We start from the raw sequence: 15,989 nt of genomic DNA, 5'->3' as shown, positions 1-15,989 counted from the left end.
ATCAGCGTCGCTGAGCACTCATGTACACGTGACGCCTCTATGTATGCGTAGGGACCGCTGATCGGATTTCTGCACTAAGAAAAAAAATATTTATTTAGATTGCTGCCAATATATAGCTTACTTACTTAATATAATACACATATTTATTTAGAATTAAATATTTTTATTTAAATTAAGTAAAAATATCTAATTTTAAATAAATATGTGTATTATATTAAGTAAGCTATTGGCAGCAATGTAAATATTTTTTGGATCAAAATATTAAGAGACACGCGTTAAAATTGTTCTCATCTCAATTGAAATATTTTTAATCGTGAAGGAATGAAATTGCAAAAATGTTTGTTAGACGAGGAGACTTATTGCGTATTTTGAATAGTACCATTTTACGTTGCACTCTGTTTATGTTACAGTATATTATACGCAAAGATGGTCGACTAACGAGTTGCCACATTTTTAGGTCTTCAGACTTGGTGGGATATTTGAAAATCGATTTTCTAATTTTCCAATGATTTCCTTCGATCTGTACGTTTTGGCGATCTACACGTGAACACGTAATTTTTCTTATTGTCATGATAACATCGTCATCGAGAATCACTATATTATTTGGAAATTTAGTCGTCAAAATAAAACCTTTATATTTGAGTCTTTTTATGGCAAATATTTCGTCGTCATTCTGATGCGTTTCGATTTTCAGGACTTGAATAGTAGGTGATATCGAAGCCTTTTTCGATATTATTGCCATCTCGTGCAGCCGTCTGCATACTTGTGCCAGTGGACGATTAGCATTTCGTAGGAGCTTTTTTATTTTTCCGAGAAGGCTTTCAAAAGGAAATGCGGAAATTCTGCTCAAAGTACAATTCATATTTATCACATCGTCCGCCACATGAATAAGATTGTGAACATTCATGATTTGAGAGTGACGCCCGTAAAAGAAACTCATTGTTGAAAAAAAACTCGTTAAGTACTTTTTAGCATGAGCGTTGTACGTAAATGCATACTCACTAGTACACAAAATTCTGCTTGCTACGTGAAACAGTAGGAAATGTTTGTATATATCGAGGTTGAGAATTCTTTTAAGAACGACTGGACCGCAGTACAACAAAAAAAACCGATACTCGTTGCTTTTCCATTTTGCGATGTTGTTCACATCCCTGGGTTTGCGTTGGAATTCAAGTGGTATACATTGTCTCAGCTGCTTCATTAAGTCTGAAAGTTCTGTTCGTTGTCGTACACTCAGTCTGTTTCGTCGCTGTGATCCAGTTAGATTATTTCCTAATATCCAATATTCTAAGAGTTTTTTCATATAACACCTAAGCAAAACAGATGCATGAAGTCTAAAACAAACTTGGATACGAGATTTATAGGTGGCTCGATAGCAAGCAGCGGCGAATTGTGAGTGTGATGCTCTGGTTGAGTTTGTAGTCGAAACGATCGTTCGGTTCTTTTCGGACAGTTCACTTCTGGATAAACTGTGCGACGGTCAACACGTTCCCCTCGAATTACACATCGCTCGCAAGCATAAAATCCTCCATGTCCCTTAACGCACTTTATCAATGATCGTGCTGGCGTGTCGCAAATAAAGCAATGAATTTCCACTTCGTATTGATTCTCGTTTATTATGATTCCCTCGGCGAACAATAAATTTATTTCCTCCACAAAATTATGCAAGTACTCATCAATGCTCGCTGGCTTGGCATCTCCGGCGTAAATCGCCACGACAAACGGTTCGTATATGTCGGGCTCATAATGCACTTTGCATAAAATGGGCCAAAATTGTTTCGTGCTTGATTTGAACAACGGTACACCATCGACGTTGATTTGAAGTAGAATTTTACGATTTTCGTGTAAGTCTTCCTGGACATGCGTCGACAGAGCCTTTGCAATTCCAAAGTATACGAACTCTCCAATGCTTCCATCAGCCGCCTCCATTTCTTGGATATTATATATCGCAGTTCCTGTGTTTAAAAATGTCTTAGCAGATTTGGGGAGATCTGGTATCAATCTTGTTCGTAAAATTGCCAACAATTGAGTCAGGGTATTTTGTCCTACGTTATTCGAAATCGCCCAAATTCGAATTTGTTTTGCTTCATCGAGAACCTCTCTATTTTCATCCTGGAAAATCCTCACTGGCGCATCTTCGTGATTGTCTTCCTCGAGCTCATTTGCTTGCTCTCCACTAGTTCCAGATGTAAATGAATCTTCATCAATGTTTTCCTCAGATGTTGAGTTTCCGACCTCTTGTTCTTGTACTGGATCTACTTCTTCATAGTATTCCGATTCTTCAATTAGTCCAGCATTCCTTTCGATATCTATTAGCATCGATTCATCAGCGGACGACTGACTTTGTAACTGCGGCTCTTGATTATTTTGATTTCCTATTTTGTTGTATTCGAAAAAAAGCAAGATAACATTAATTATGGATAACAATAAAATATATAACTCCGTTAAGGAAAAAAGGCATAATTATTAGGGATTAAAATAAATTATAGAAATTAAAATTGACTCACCTATACGGAGTTCGTGCCGAGATCGTTTTTTCAATATTGCTTCGACATCATTGGTTATAGCACGGTGCTTTTTCACTTTTTCTCGATTTATGGCACGTTTTTCGTGGTTATCCATGATAAAATCACAATTAACTGAAGTGAGGATTGTCCTGGATGAAAATAGAGAGGTTCTCAATGAATCGGGACAAATTTGAATTTGAACGATTTTGAATAACGTACGACAAAATATCCTAATTAGAAAAGAAAAACGATTATCCATAACGTTATGAGTAAGGTTACACATAAGAGGTTATGCTGTGTGTACATATTCACAAATCCCGAATCACAGAGATCAGTTCTAATTATAAAACAAAAATTATATCGCTATAAAATAAAGACGCTCACGTTTATCGAAGATTGACGAGTATTCAGTATTCAGCACGATAACGATTACAAAAATTACTCAGCTGTCGCCAAAAATGCTGCACATCGGATGTCACAAAGCAAACGATAATGGCGCCCTCTCACTATGCGATATACATATTATTATACAGCACAGGTACTGACTAGTTTTCATTAACTAGAATTTGGATAATAAATAGAAAAACTGGTTTGCCCCGATTCTTTTCCGGATCTGAATTTCCATGCGGGATACAACCATAGATTGCGGCTAGTGCCTATCCAAAAGTACTGGATAGCGAAGACTGAACATAACCTCTACGACGAACCATCTCACTCTAAATAGATTACGTCTAGCGCCTGTCCAAAAATATTAGATAGCGAAAACTGGACAGACACTAGAATGAAACCAGTTCTTTTCGAGTGAATTTCCACACGGGAAGGGCCGAGCGGCGCCGCCACGGTCTGATCAGCCGGGCGGAAAACCGCGAGGGGCCCGCGCACAACCAGCAGCCGAATCAAATGTGCCGCGGGAAAATGGCGGAAATCGTCTGCAACGTCGCGAACAGGGCGACGCTCACAACCAATCGGCGGGGCGGAAGAATTGCGAGCTTGAGGGCGCAAGCGCGGGGGTCCGGCGTGGTCCCGCCGAACCGACCGCTCCTCACTGTCGATCTAGCCGCGGACGAGGAGCCACCCTTGGAGGAGCGCCCCGACGCCGCCGAGCAGCAGCGAGCAGCAAATTGTAAGATCTCCACTCCGGTGCTGCCTATTCATTGAGGGCTCGATCTCGGTCGCGACACGGTGCCGGAAAGGCGTATATCGAGTAGATTACCGTGTGAACCGGCCTGATTACGTGTCGTACTTAGCTACCGGCTCCCGCCGTTGTGGATGCCGGGAAGATTATCGCGGCTGCTTGTCGGGATCGCGGGCACGTGGCCGGCCGAGATCGTAGCCAGAAACAGTAAAAGCCCTGCTCGAAAGCTTGCGTGTGATCGGCAGTCAATTCGCGTGTAGCGTCGTGTGCGTCTTGTGAATATTGTGTTTAGTGTTGCGTATTACGGTATATTGTCGCGTGTCGCGTACGGAAGTCCCGTGTGCGTGTCGGGAGGGACCGCGCCGGGCTCCTTTGGCGTATGATTGTCGCGTTATTGTCGCGTTTCGCGTACGGAAGCCCCGTGTGCGTGTCGGGAGGGACCGCGCCGGGCACCTTGGGGTACGTTGAGGTGCATCGTGGGCCTCGCGGATATCTTGCGCCGTGTGTGCGGGCAAATATCGTCGCGTTTGCTCGCATGGAAATCTCGCGAGCACGCCATTCGGGCGTTGCATCCAGTGTGTCGTGCGGGTGAGAATTGTTATGTCGCGTTATGAGAATTGTTGAGAATTGTTATGTCGAGTGTATGAGATTCGTTTGCGTTGGGCGTGAGAGAATCGCCGAGCGTTCGGGATCCGGGGATTAAGACGTGGGCAGATTGACGTTATCGCGGGGTCGTGCGTGGTATCGAGAGCTTCGCTCGCGAAGGGAGTCTCGCGAGCGTGAACATCACGCACTTCGCGCGTGCGGTAACGGCCGACCTGAGTGCCGCGGTAATACCGGCCATTTGAGCGAGATCCGGACTTGGTTTCCCGTTACGATTTGTCCGTTTGTGTTTATTGAACGAAATATATCTAATTACTATTGTTTATTGTCGGGCTTTATTTCTGTGTTGCTTGCGTCACGCTCCTTCTCCACCTTCATCCCTTTCACGCGGAGCTACGCCCTGAGCTTGTGGCGAGATTAAGGAGGAGGACGCTATCGAGACGTGGTGCGCGTCTATAATCGCACCTGGCGCCCAATCAAATGGTATCGCCCAAGACCCAAGATACGGGAATTTCGGTAAGAGAAGTGACTTCGTTATCCCCTTCGAGCTATCGTCCGGTGGTCGGCGGATTAATTTGTAGCCGCGCTCCCTCGGCCAGCGAGACCGAGGGAAATCGGGTTGCACATTATTCAACATCTATTTCAGATATAATATAACTGAAAGCGGCATATTCTATATGCATATGTATAAGAGTTTGGAGAGAGCAGACCCGTAATCAAGCGGCAAAAAACAATTCATTAACAAAGCACGAGATTCTTCAAAGCGAGAGTATATCGTTATCGTCTCCGCTATCAGAATCCTGTGAAATGTTATGAAAATTTCAACGCTCATTCATTTCTCTTTTGGACTTTCCGGGATATTTTTTACCGTCAAAGCTTTGCTTTACAATTTCATTTACCGAGCAACCATATTATCGTTTAGACGACATTTTGCCGGACGCGTCCAACGACGCCCCTACTTCGGAGCGACGTCCCACTATTATCAGACGCATGCTCCGTTCATCGCAACGTCAGGAAGAGTGTGGACAGTGTGACGCGAGATTCGCGTTTGGAGCAGGAGCGTGGTGATCGTCGATTGGAGCGGGACGCGGCGCCGCCGCCGACCGAGGCAGTGGCATTTACACAGTAGCTGAGGCAGTGTGGCATTTACAGTAGCGGCAGCAGCGGTGCATGGCAGTTGTATACAGTAGCTGCAGCGTCAGCGGGCCGGAGGAGTAGGAGCGCGCCGCCGTTCTTCCTATAAAGCAAAAGTGTTAATTGACACTTGGCTAATAGGTATATTACGCGCGTTTTACGCGTTTTTTTGTGGCCCACGCACGAGAGATGGGACAGACAACTCTGGCAGATGACGAACGGCTATCGCAGTTAAAATCCAAACGTTCATATATATATATAATATAGTATAAATATTACTCTATATAGAAACGATCGTATCGTATAGAACCTGAATTTTCATGTAATAAAAGAGACATGCTACGCTGATGCACAAGCTTGTTTTGTACTTCAAATTATTTAACAATAGATTATTATATCTACTTTCTCCACCAGTCACGCATGCATCCCGCATACAACCCGTATTTCTTGATATAAAATGTTTTACATTCTTTTTTTGCTTCTGTATAAAATAGACGTTTCATCAATTAATTCGATATGTCAATGTTTCTACGTTCGACAACGACCGACCTTGTCATATATTTATACTATTTCTATTCTCATATTATATACCGATCGCGTATAATCGGTTAGAAAAATATTTATATAGTTCTCCTGTCGTTTAATCGTGGCCGCTCTTGGTCGGTGCGTCCTCCCCAAGGAGGAGGGAACGCGCACGTTCAAGCCCCGTCACCGCGTCAAGGTAGCGGCCACATCGACGGGGGGGAAGGGAAGGGGTGGTAGAAAGGTGAACGGGTAGGAAAGGAAATATGGATAAAGTTGATGGAAATAAGGAAGAAAAGGAGGGCCAATGACATTTATGACAACTACGCTGGAATGGTGATGTATAGGAAATTAAGTAGGAAATACAGTGAAACATTAAGGATTTGTCGGTGGGTGGGTGGGTGGTGCATTACCGCAGTCTGAAATAAAATACAAGACGATTAAGTACGCGCTGAACGGAATAAACTTTGAAACAGAATAGAGAATGTAAATCTTATAGGTTTTATTTTTTACCGACGACGCTTTCCACTGCTCGGCACCGGGCGTGGATTTGCGGGGTCTTCCGCCGATTCCTCGGTCGACGAGGTTGACGGTGATGATTCGCGTGTGGTGCTGAAAAGAAATATAATTATTAACACGCACGCACGCTTTTAACGAAATAAACTTTCAAACAAAATAGAGAAGGTAGCGTTAGGTTTTAGGTATTTTACCGACGACGCTTTCCACTGTTGAGCCCGCCCGGGCGTGGATCGTCGTCGGGGTCTTCCGATTCCTCGGACGAGGTCGACGGTGATGGTTCGCGTGTGGCGCTGAAACAAAATAAAATTATTAACACGCACGCACGCACGCACGCACTCGTGCACGCACGCGCTCACATACACACACGCACACCTTGTTTTCGCCTTCGGCAGTCTGAGGCGTCGGCGTTCCAGCTCTTCTTCGGCAGCCAGCCACATTTTCCTTTCGGCGGCCCTCTTTTTCGCTGCCTGCCTCGGTGTTACATTGGCGACGAATTCTGGCGTGTAACGCCAGTGATCATTGAAATAATCGTCGGCTTTGTACGGCTTCGGTTGCCAGCTGTTTAAGTCGAGATGCGTGTTCAAATCTCCTGGCCGGTACGACTGGATTATTTCCCGCCAATTGGAAGGCATCATGTCTCCCTTCTTCCACGACATCATAAATTTCTTGGCTGCCACCGACGCCGCCGCTCCGCCACCCGCCCTGACGATCAATTTTTGCAGATCGGCGTCTCTCCGTCTCTCCCAATATCGTTGCCTTCGATACTCGATATATCGAAGTATTTCTTCTATATCTGTAATAATTATGTAAAAAAGATTAAGTAATTTGTCACCGTGTGTTAAATGTGTAAGAAAAATTAATAGCGTTTTTCATTGGCAGAACTAGTGCGCGCTTAGCGCACATTAAAGCCGTTGTACACTGATTTAATATTTAATATTTCAAGTATAACGCAAATATTTCAATTGATAAAATAGCCAATACATATTTTACCAAACAGAGTACGATAAAGAATATTAAGGCTTTTGCCTTAATATGACTTAACCCGTATATATTAAACATACGCATTACGTGGGATTTGTGTACAACGGCTTTAATGTGCACTGAGCGCGCGCACCAGTTTTGCCAAAGAAAAACGCTATATGGGTATATCACATACCGCGTGGCTCGTCAATCGGGCAGCCGCTGTCGCTACCGCTGTCGCTGCCGCTGTCGCTGCCGCTGTCGCTGTCCATCGCTGTACGAAAAACAATAAACGATAAAATTTGTTCGTTAAACTTTACCGTGTAACAAGAAAATATAACAACTATCGAATACCTACCTTTTGCCGAGGCAGCAGGTTCAGATGACGATCACAACAGAGGCTCCGTGGATTCGCACGCTGTAACGTAAGAAATACATTGTTAGAAAAAACAAGTTGGACGCGACGACGAACGACCGTGGATTCGCTCGTAGGATACTCGTCGAGACGAGTAAAACGATACGCGACACGATATAAGGTTTGGATAAACCGTTGAAAAGTTACCTGTATATTTCGCAAGCTTATTCACTTTTCGCCGATGAGGTCACAGCGTGAGACACAATGAGACACAGCGACCGATCAAACACGCGCGGGTACACAAACGCCGTGCGCGGTACCTGACGAGTGCGTTGACCTGTCGCTTAAGATTATTACTCGAAGGGCCATCTACAATGCAGAGTCGTAGGTCGTAGCAGTAGTCGTAGAAAATATTTCCATTTCGTACCGCATACTACCTAATACGGTTTACGCGGCAGGTATCGCGAGCCAATAGGGCGCGTTCAGCAGACAATGCGTCAAATTGGTTTTAGTTTCAAAGTAACAGCCAATCACGTTCGACTGCTATTCAGCTGCTTGGTCTTCTGTCATCGGAGCTGAGCGAGTCGATGAATTTTCAAACGCAACCCGTGTGTCAGTTTTATTATTTACATAAATTTTCGTCTTTAATCGAATAAAATATTCAAAAATAGCACGTCCGACGAAGAAATGTTCGTCGACGTAAATGACGAAGAGGATGACGCGAACGCGCGACGCTTGGATAAAGGAAGAATCGATCGCTTTTGTCAAAGCTAATCCCAACTACGTGTACGCGCGAAAAAGTGGAAGGAATATACCGGCAAAAATTTTTGCAAAGACGACTCGGAGGAGCATCGGATGTGGGGTAGCTCGTCGAATAAAATGTCAGGTGAGTCGCATATATAAATTACTTTGCGTGTCGCGTGTGACGATAAGGTTAGGTTATGTCATTTATAATTTCGTGTAATTTCTGGATATCATAATCACACGCGTATGTTTCCCTGTAGCATAAACTCGTAAAAAGTGAACAGTTTTACCGGTCGAATTCAATATTTCTGAATAAAACTTAATTTTTTCACAATTTACACCAACGAAAGAGATACGCGATCAATATCTATAGAAATCTAATCGAAACACGATGAGTGACATAATCTCATCGCCTGATTTGATTACCATCGCGGGCAAAGATTCCGCCGAAATGTGCTACGTTAATTCGCCAGCGCGGCGATTTGGTAGAGAAAGACCTGAGAGCAGGTCGTAGTGTAGAGCTCAAAAAAAGGGTAAATATGGACAAGAGACAGCGTACATGTGCACCACCCCTGTACGTGGGGCCACAATAATGGTCCCTCTTTACTGTCAATATCTTTATTCTTGACGGACAGAGTATAATTATGCCTCGCAAGTATGTTCTTCGTTCACAAATAAAATTAGTTTGTTTTTATGACATTGACATGTATAATGGTACGTATACATTTCGACGGTTCGGAACTGCCAGTAATTACATGTCAAAAGAATATGAAAAAGACGACGAGTGTTGGACAAACTTCTTTCCCAGCATTTATTCTACCTTCACCGCATCGTCATCCTCCTCTTTGTTAACGTCAAATTCAATCACCATCTTCACAAGCACTTTTGCCACAAGTGCTGTTTCGTAATTTTTCTTTATCGGTTTTAGGTCCCTGTCTCGGATGGATCGTCGCTGCTGCTGCTGCTGCTGCTGCTGCTGCCGCTGCCGACTTCCCGGATCCTCGCGTCACACCGCATACCTTGAAAACAACGACGGACAACGACGGATCGACGCCGATGGGCAAGGAAAGAATTGATTTCGTCACACGATTGTAATAAAACTTTTCCGTTTTCAAATTTACGCCTCGGGGGAATCCATGGATCAAGTGTGAAGGATAAAATAAAGAAAGACAGCTTTCGGGTTACAATATACAACAGTACGACGAAGAACGCGTACGTTTTTCCAACAAAAGGCTTCTCGACGATGGGCAAGGAAAGAATTGATTTTGTCATACGATTGTAATAAAACTTTTCCGTTTTCAGATTTACGCCTCGGGGGAATCCATGGATCAAGTGTGAAGGATAAAATGGAGAAAGACAGCTTTCGGGTTACAATATACAACAGTACGACGAAGAACGCGTACGTTTTTCCAACGAAAGGCTTCTCGACGATGGACGGATGGTGTTTACTACCGCAGTCAGAAATAAAATAGACGATTACGCAGTATATATTTTGTACCAAGTAACAAGTTAGTACAAAATAATTTTAATTTATTTTTCAATCATGATTACAATTGTTTCATTTATTAATTCATTATTTCAAACATGGTTTCGTTGCTGGTCCAAAGTATGACATTAACCCGTATTTTCCTTGACCTCGATTTATTTGTCTTACATACCTCACAATTTTTGCATGGTTCTTTTACATTTTTTATACAAGTTTTTCGCTGTGTAGACCGGGCTAATTTTCTTCCGCGTTTGTCCAATGCCCCTACATTACACCATTCCTCGTGGACTTATTTCATGATCTTCCTACTGAAATCTTTTGACAAAACTATTTTTTCTTATTTTCTTACTTTTTCTATATAGAATATTCTATCTTTTTATATTATGCCTGGTTTCTAGTTTTTATTACCCGATTTTTCTCTCCATCTCTTTTCATATCATCTATTTTTATTAAATTTACTATTCTCCACAGTTCCTCTTTGTTCTCTTTTGCTTCCAACTACACTGTGTTTCTGCTCCAGACAGTCTGCTTCCAAATTCTTTTTTCCTGGTAAATATATGTTATCTTAAAATCATATTGCGATAAATAATAGGTTACATCACCCATGTCTTTATATGTTTTTGCTTTTATATTTAAATTTTTCTAATACCGCGAAGGATCTTCCTATAAGCCGCATTGTTGTCAGTATTTTACCGCTTCTTTTATTGCCAAACACTCTAGATATATAGCTTTTTTTCTTTTTTGCATTTCATTAAGTTTTATCGAAAAATATGCAACTGGCTTTTCTTTGTTATCTGGTTGCTCTTGTTTCAGCACTGCGCCAATACCTTCTATCTGATGCATATCTGTGTATAGGCAGATCTTTAGCAAATATCTCTAATATTGGTTGGGAGCACAGGAGTTTTTTAATTTTCTTTAATGATTTTTTACACTCTTCCGACCATACCCACTTATCATTTTTCTTTAACAGCTTATGTAGCGGATCTAAAAGTATTGGCGTTTCTTGGTATTTGCTCGCGATAAAAATGTATTTACCCCAAAAACCATCTTGCATCCTTTTGTGTCTTTGGAGTGGGGAATTCTCTAATCGAAGCTAAGTTGTCTTTAATTGGTCTTTAATTGGTTGTACCGTCGTTATACAGCCCAAATATTTTATTCAATCCGAGGCGAATGTGTATTTCTTAAACTTTAATCTAAAACCTTTTTTTCGGTTATTGCCGGTAATACCTGTTTTATATGTTCAATGTGTTCCAAAAAACGACGGTGAGTATATCAAGATATCATCGATGTAGTTCACTGCAAATCCTGCTAATCGATCTTTTCTTAAGATGCTACTTAGAATTCGTTGAAAAATTGCCGGTGATGTTTTCAAGCCAAATGGTAGGCAGAGGTCCATTGCAAGTGTCCATCTTGTGTAACGAAACCTGCTTTACTTCTGTCTTCAATTCGGAATGGAATAGACCAGAAAGCTGAGTTTATATCCAGCGTTGTGAAATATCTGCAGTTTCTCGTTTTTATTATCGAATCGTCCATCATCGGGAATGGTTGAGCTTGTGGTACTATTATTTAACTTAGGTCTCTAAAGTCAATGCAAAGTCTACACATTTTGTTTTCCTCTTTTTTAAATGCCAATGTTACCGATGCTGCAAATGGACTGTATGATATTCTTCAATGAGGTGTCTCTAGTCCTATTATAAAATCTTCAAAATCATCTCTTTCAACAATATGTACATCTGTCATTTTTTGCAATATTACAGATTTTTTTACCTCAATAGTTGTTACACCATTTGTTCTTTTCACACCATTAGCCGTTTTTAAATGTATTTTATTCATATCTCTATCTTCTACGCGACTAACTAATTTTCAATTTATCAGTGAGATCTGAGACTCTGAGTCTCACAGATCTCTTTTATCTCCAACTTATCTTCTAGTATTACTTTGATTTTGACTAATGGTGTTGTATCTAGTTAATTATTTCCTCTGTGTTCAATTCTACCTCTATTACTAAGTTGTTTCCTACGACACTAGGTTTATTATTTTCTTTCTTCTTCAACTCCAGCACGACTCCTCCGGATGATATCCGGATATGCCTTTCCTGGATATGCTTAAACTTTCACAGTTGTTGCATGGCCTTTTTTCTTCAGTCTTTTTTTTATTTTCAAATTTCTCTTCTTTCTTCTTTGGAAAACTTTTTTTTATTTACTAAACTCTCATTTCTCCTTACTTCATTTAACAGTTTTGTTGAATCTTCACGTTCTTCTCTGTCTATTTTATTCATAATGAAGTCTGGCAGTCCCACTGCTATAAAAGTCGTTAAATGTTTTTGTATCCATATTTTTATTCATATCTAGCAGAAGTCTTTCCTTTCTCGTTGCATAATCAATAAGAGATCCTTTATATCTAAATGACAAAGCAATCGTTACCGCGTGCTCCATTCTTTATCAGCAAAGGTCTCCAGAAATAATCTATATCTTTTCATTCGATCCATTTAGCGGTAACTGTCAACTTCGTTAACGTTGCACAGAGTGCCAGTGTCTGAAAATACAAGATTTATCCACAAAACAATTTCAATATCTCTATTTTCATTTCATCTCGTGACATAAAATCTTGTAAGTTTTGTTTTGGAAGACTTGAAAACTAAATGGTTCGAAATGTGTACGAATAACATTAATTTTCATAGTTAACGTAAACTAAATAACATTAGTTGTTTTCCATTTACACTCGAGTGATCAATGTCACTCAGTTTTCTGAGTATTTCATACTCGGGTAGGATATGTCGTTTTGTATTTACCTGCTTATTTCGGTGACAAAGCTATCGCATAACGATACAGGTCCACGTACTCACTTTCAATGTTAGTTTATTAGATTCGTTGAAGCACACGGTCTCGATCGGTTGATAAAAACTGAGTCGAATCTCTTCTTCCCAGCATGCAAAAAGAACGTGCTTTTAACTGAGTTACGACGTCACAAGTGAGAATTATCTGAGATTTTCCATGTAAATGGAAAGCAACTATTAATTTGTAATTGAGTAATATTAAAAAAAATACAAAAAACAAACGTACAATTACTAACTTTTTGGAAACAAATTTTAACTTTTTCATCATCGTACACTTACAATGGTTGTAATAGTTTTCAGTAACAGATTAAGTACCATGTCATTTTGTAATGATATTTCAATTATTAATATATATTCTATTACATTCTTTTTAAAAATAACTAATAAATGATTGAACGAATAAAAATAACTGGTTAATCAAAATAACTAATAATTATATTGTTCGCGAAATTGCTGATAAATCCCGACGATGGGAGCGGGATGAGAAGGACGCGCGTGGAGGGTGTTAACGAATTATGCACTTTATTTTGTGTAACTCAGACCTCAGTCTGAGCCGTCTTTAATATGTCAAAATTGTTACAGTCTGACCTGAGAATCGATGAGCGTTGTATAAATGAGAAGTCCTTGTTTGGTTTGTAATCGAGATACAATTATATTAATTGCAATCCTCTTCGTTGGTGATTAGCCCGTGAGCCGGTGAGACACGTGGCGGTCGGCACTCGCGCACGTGTGAGCTTGAGCCGTCGTGTTGATACACCAGAGTTAATGAGCGGTCTATTTCAGTTTATGATACGATCTGTAACAGCGTGGGCACTGCGATGTGCACGATTAATCAGAGTCACTGATCAAAAAACGTACCGAGCACACTTATGCGACTTGTCACCGCGCGGCCATTTGTACCATTGAATTCGAACGCGAGGAAGACGTTGGCGATGAGCGCGCCCGTGCGGGCGCAAGCTGCCGCGGTGATCGAGCGTCGTTACCCGATCGATGCTGCCATCTGATCGGACGGCGCAGCGTTAACTGAATCTCGAACATATATATAGGAGAAAATGGTCTTCAATCGGTCACCAGAGATCCCAGGTTTAGGTCTCTGCTAGAGTCCTATATAAAGAGAGAAGCGCAACCGAGCAATATATATAGCTACTACTCGTAGACAAAATGGCTGCCTGATATCACGTGATATTCCCCTTCTCTTTTATCTAACTGGCTCTTTAGCTCCAGAAAAACGGAGTTCTGTGGCTGCGTTCGCGTTCGTTTTGACGCTTTCAGCGCTATAAGTATCATTCTGTCCTCGTCGCAGATCGAATATCAAACGTAAAATGTGGAGAAGCAGAATGACGCGTGGCTCCGTGTATGTGAGTGTAAAAAAATCGAAAGAGGTTTTCTTTGATTAAAGGGAGGAGGGAGGTTATGTTATACATAGGCTATACCTTATACCTTTTTAATTTATTATAGATTGCCGTTTGAGTTAATTAACTAAAACCCTCAGTTGGAGACACGGTGATAGGCTTATCCCGAACTTAAAAAAAGTTTAAGTTAATTATTTGTAACGTGGAGTCCCAACGTGCTGCTGTTCGTTAATATTTTGAGTTGTAACAAATTTAAGGTAAATATATATTCATATAAAAGTAATTTGATCACAGAAATTTTAATACTGACTTAATAATAAACTGATTTATTTGATCGTAACGTGTAGAATAATTTTGCGAAGATCCAAGAGAAATCCATACACTATTGACAGAATAATTTTTGTGATTAATGTGAGTATTTGTTGCTAATAAAGTGTCACTTGTTTCTTTAAGTCATTGATTAAGTACTATCTTTGAAGATTTTAATAAGTAATTATTTTACATTTCCAGATCAACAATGGAGAAAGACTCGTTGATATCAAATAGACCAGCATATTTGGAACAACTGAAAGAAGAAGCAAAAAGAAACTCGAGAATTATAAAAAAATTAAGAGCCGAGAACAGTGTAAAAGATATGAAATTGGAATATCTAATTTACCAATTACTGTTATTAAAGTTAGTTCAGTGAATACCTACTTTTGTGTAAAAACAATGTTTAATCGATTGATTTACAGAAACAATTTCTACTGAAATCCTTTTAGGCCCGGTTACACCAACCTCTTGGTAAGCTAACTGATAGTTAAATCATATGTCTATCTTTGTCTAATGTGAAGGAAAAACATGATTTAACTATCAGTTTACCAAGAGGTCGGTGCATCCGGACCTCAATCAGATAAAATTTAAGGATCAAAATAAAAGGATCAAAATAAAAAGATCAAAATTGGATTATGTATTTTATTCCAAGATTTGTAATATTTATTTGTGTAAGTTTAAAAAAAAAATTGTGAAAAAATAACATAAACATACTGTTGCATGAATATGATTAAAAGTAAAAATATATTTATTTGCAGTAAATATTTTCAATTATTTATTTTAATCAATTTTCTGTTAAAAAGATTCATTTTTTATAATAACTTTGCTACTGTCCGCATAGTCCCACATGCTACTGTCCCACAACTATAATATAATTCACTTGGCCTTTAAAATACTATTTGTCGGAAATTTCCGAAGAATACGACCTTGGCCATATTTTGTCAAGCATCCAGGTATGCAACATTTGTTGTAACCTCCCATGATGTACGATGCACAGATCACATTATAAGATTACATCACTCAAAGCAGGAAGAAATCCCGTCTTTAAAATACTATTTGTCGGAAAAATTCGAAGAAAACGATCTTGACCATATTTTGTCGAGAATCCAGGTATACAACATTTATTGTGTACTATACTATGATATCCAAACAGATGACATTACATGCCATTGCATCACTCAAAGCAGGAAGAAGTCGCGCCACTGTTCGTCGACAAAATGGCGGAGCCAATCAGCAGCCGATACACCGGTTGCGCTTCTCTCTTTATATAGGACTCTAGTCTCTGCTACATAGCCTGTGGAGGGGATAGGCTGTGGAGGGGATAGGATCGCGTCACGTGACGCTGACGCACACAAGCCAAGCGCCCCGTGTACATGTGCGCTCAGCGCTCGGCCAGCCTCGGCCAGCTAGAGAGAGCAAACATGCTATGTTCTTTCTCTTTCTCTCTTGAACCGGCGCATCGTCAGCCTCGCAGACGAAATACGTATATTAGCGGCTTGACTGTCGCGTGGCTCTTTCTAGATG

At 40.6% G+C, this 15,989-nt stretch overlaps 1 long non-coding RNA gene across 5 annotated transcripts; it reads left to right on the top strand.

The window, feature by feature from the left end:
- The first annotated feature begins 13,963 nt into the window (after window positions 1–13,963).
- Window positions 13,964–15,667, top strand: LOC139812660 (uncharacterized). 5 transcript variants are annotated; one of them, XR_011731908.1, is made up of 6 exons: window positions 13,967–14,159; window positions 14,260–14,410; window positions 14,501–14,564; window positions 14,664–15,136; window positions 15,307–15,575; window positions 15,650–15,664. It is a non-coding gene; the product is annotated as an uncharacterized lncRNA (long non-coding RNA). The 5 variants fall into 5 exon arrangements; XR_011731910.1 differs by having other exon boundaries at window positions 13,970–14,159; window positions 15,307–15,418; XR_011731907.1 differs by having other exon boundaries at window positions 13,964–14,159; window positions 14,664–15,575; window positions 15,653–15,667.
- The last annotated feature ends 322 nt before the right edge of the window (window positions 15,668–15,989 follow it).

The sequence above is a fragment of the Temnothorax longispinosus genome, chromosome 5 (assembly GCF_030848805.1).
Source record: "Temnothorax longispinosus isolate EJ_2023e chromosome 5, Tlon_JGU_v1, whole genome shotgun sequence".
NCBI lineage: Eukaryota > Metazoa > Arthropoda > Insecta > Hymenoptera > Formicidae > Temnothorax > Temnothorax longispinosus.
This window is presented reverse-complemented; position numbering and strand designations above follow the sequence as displayed.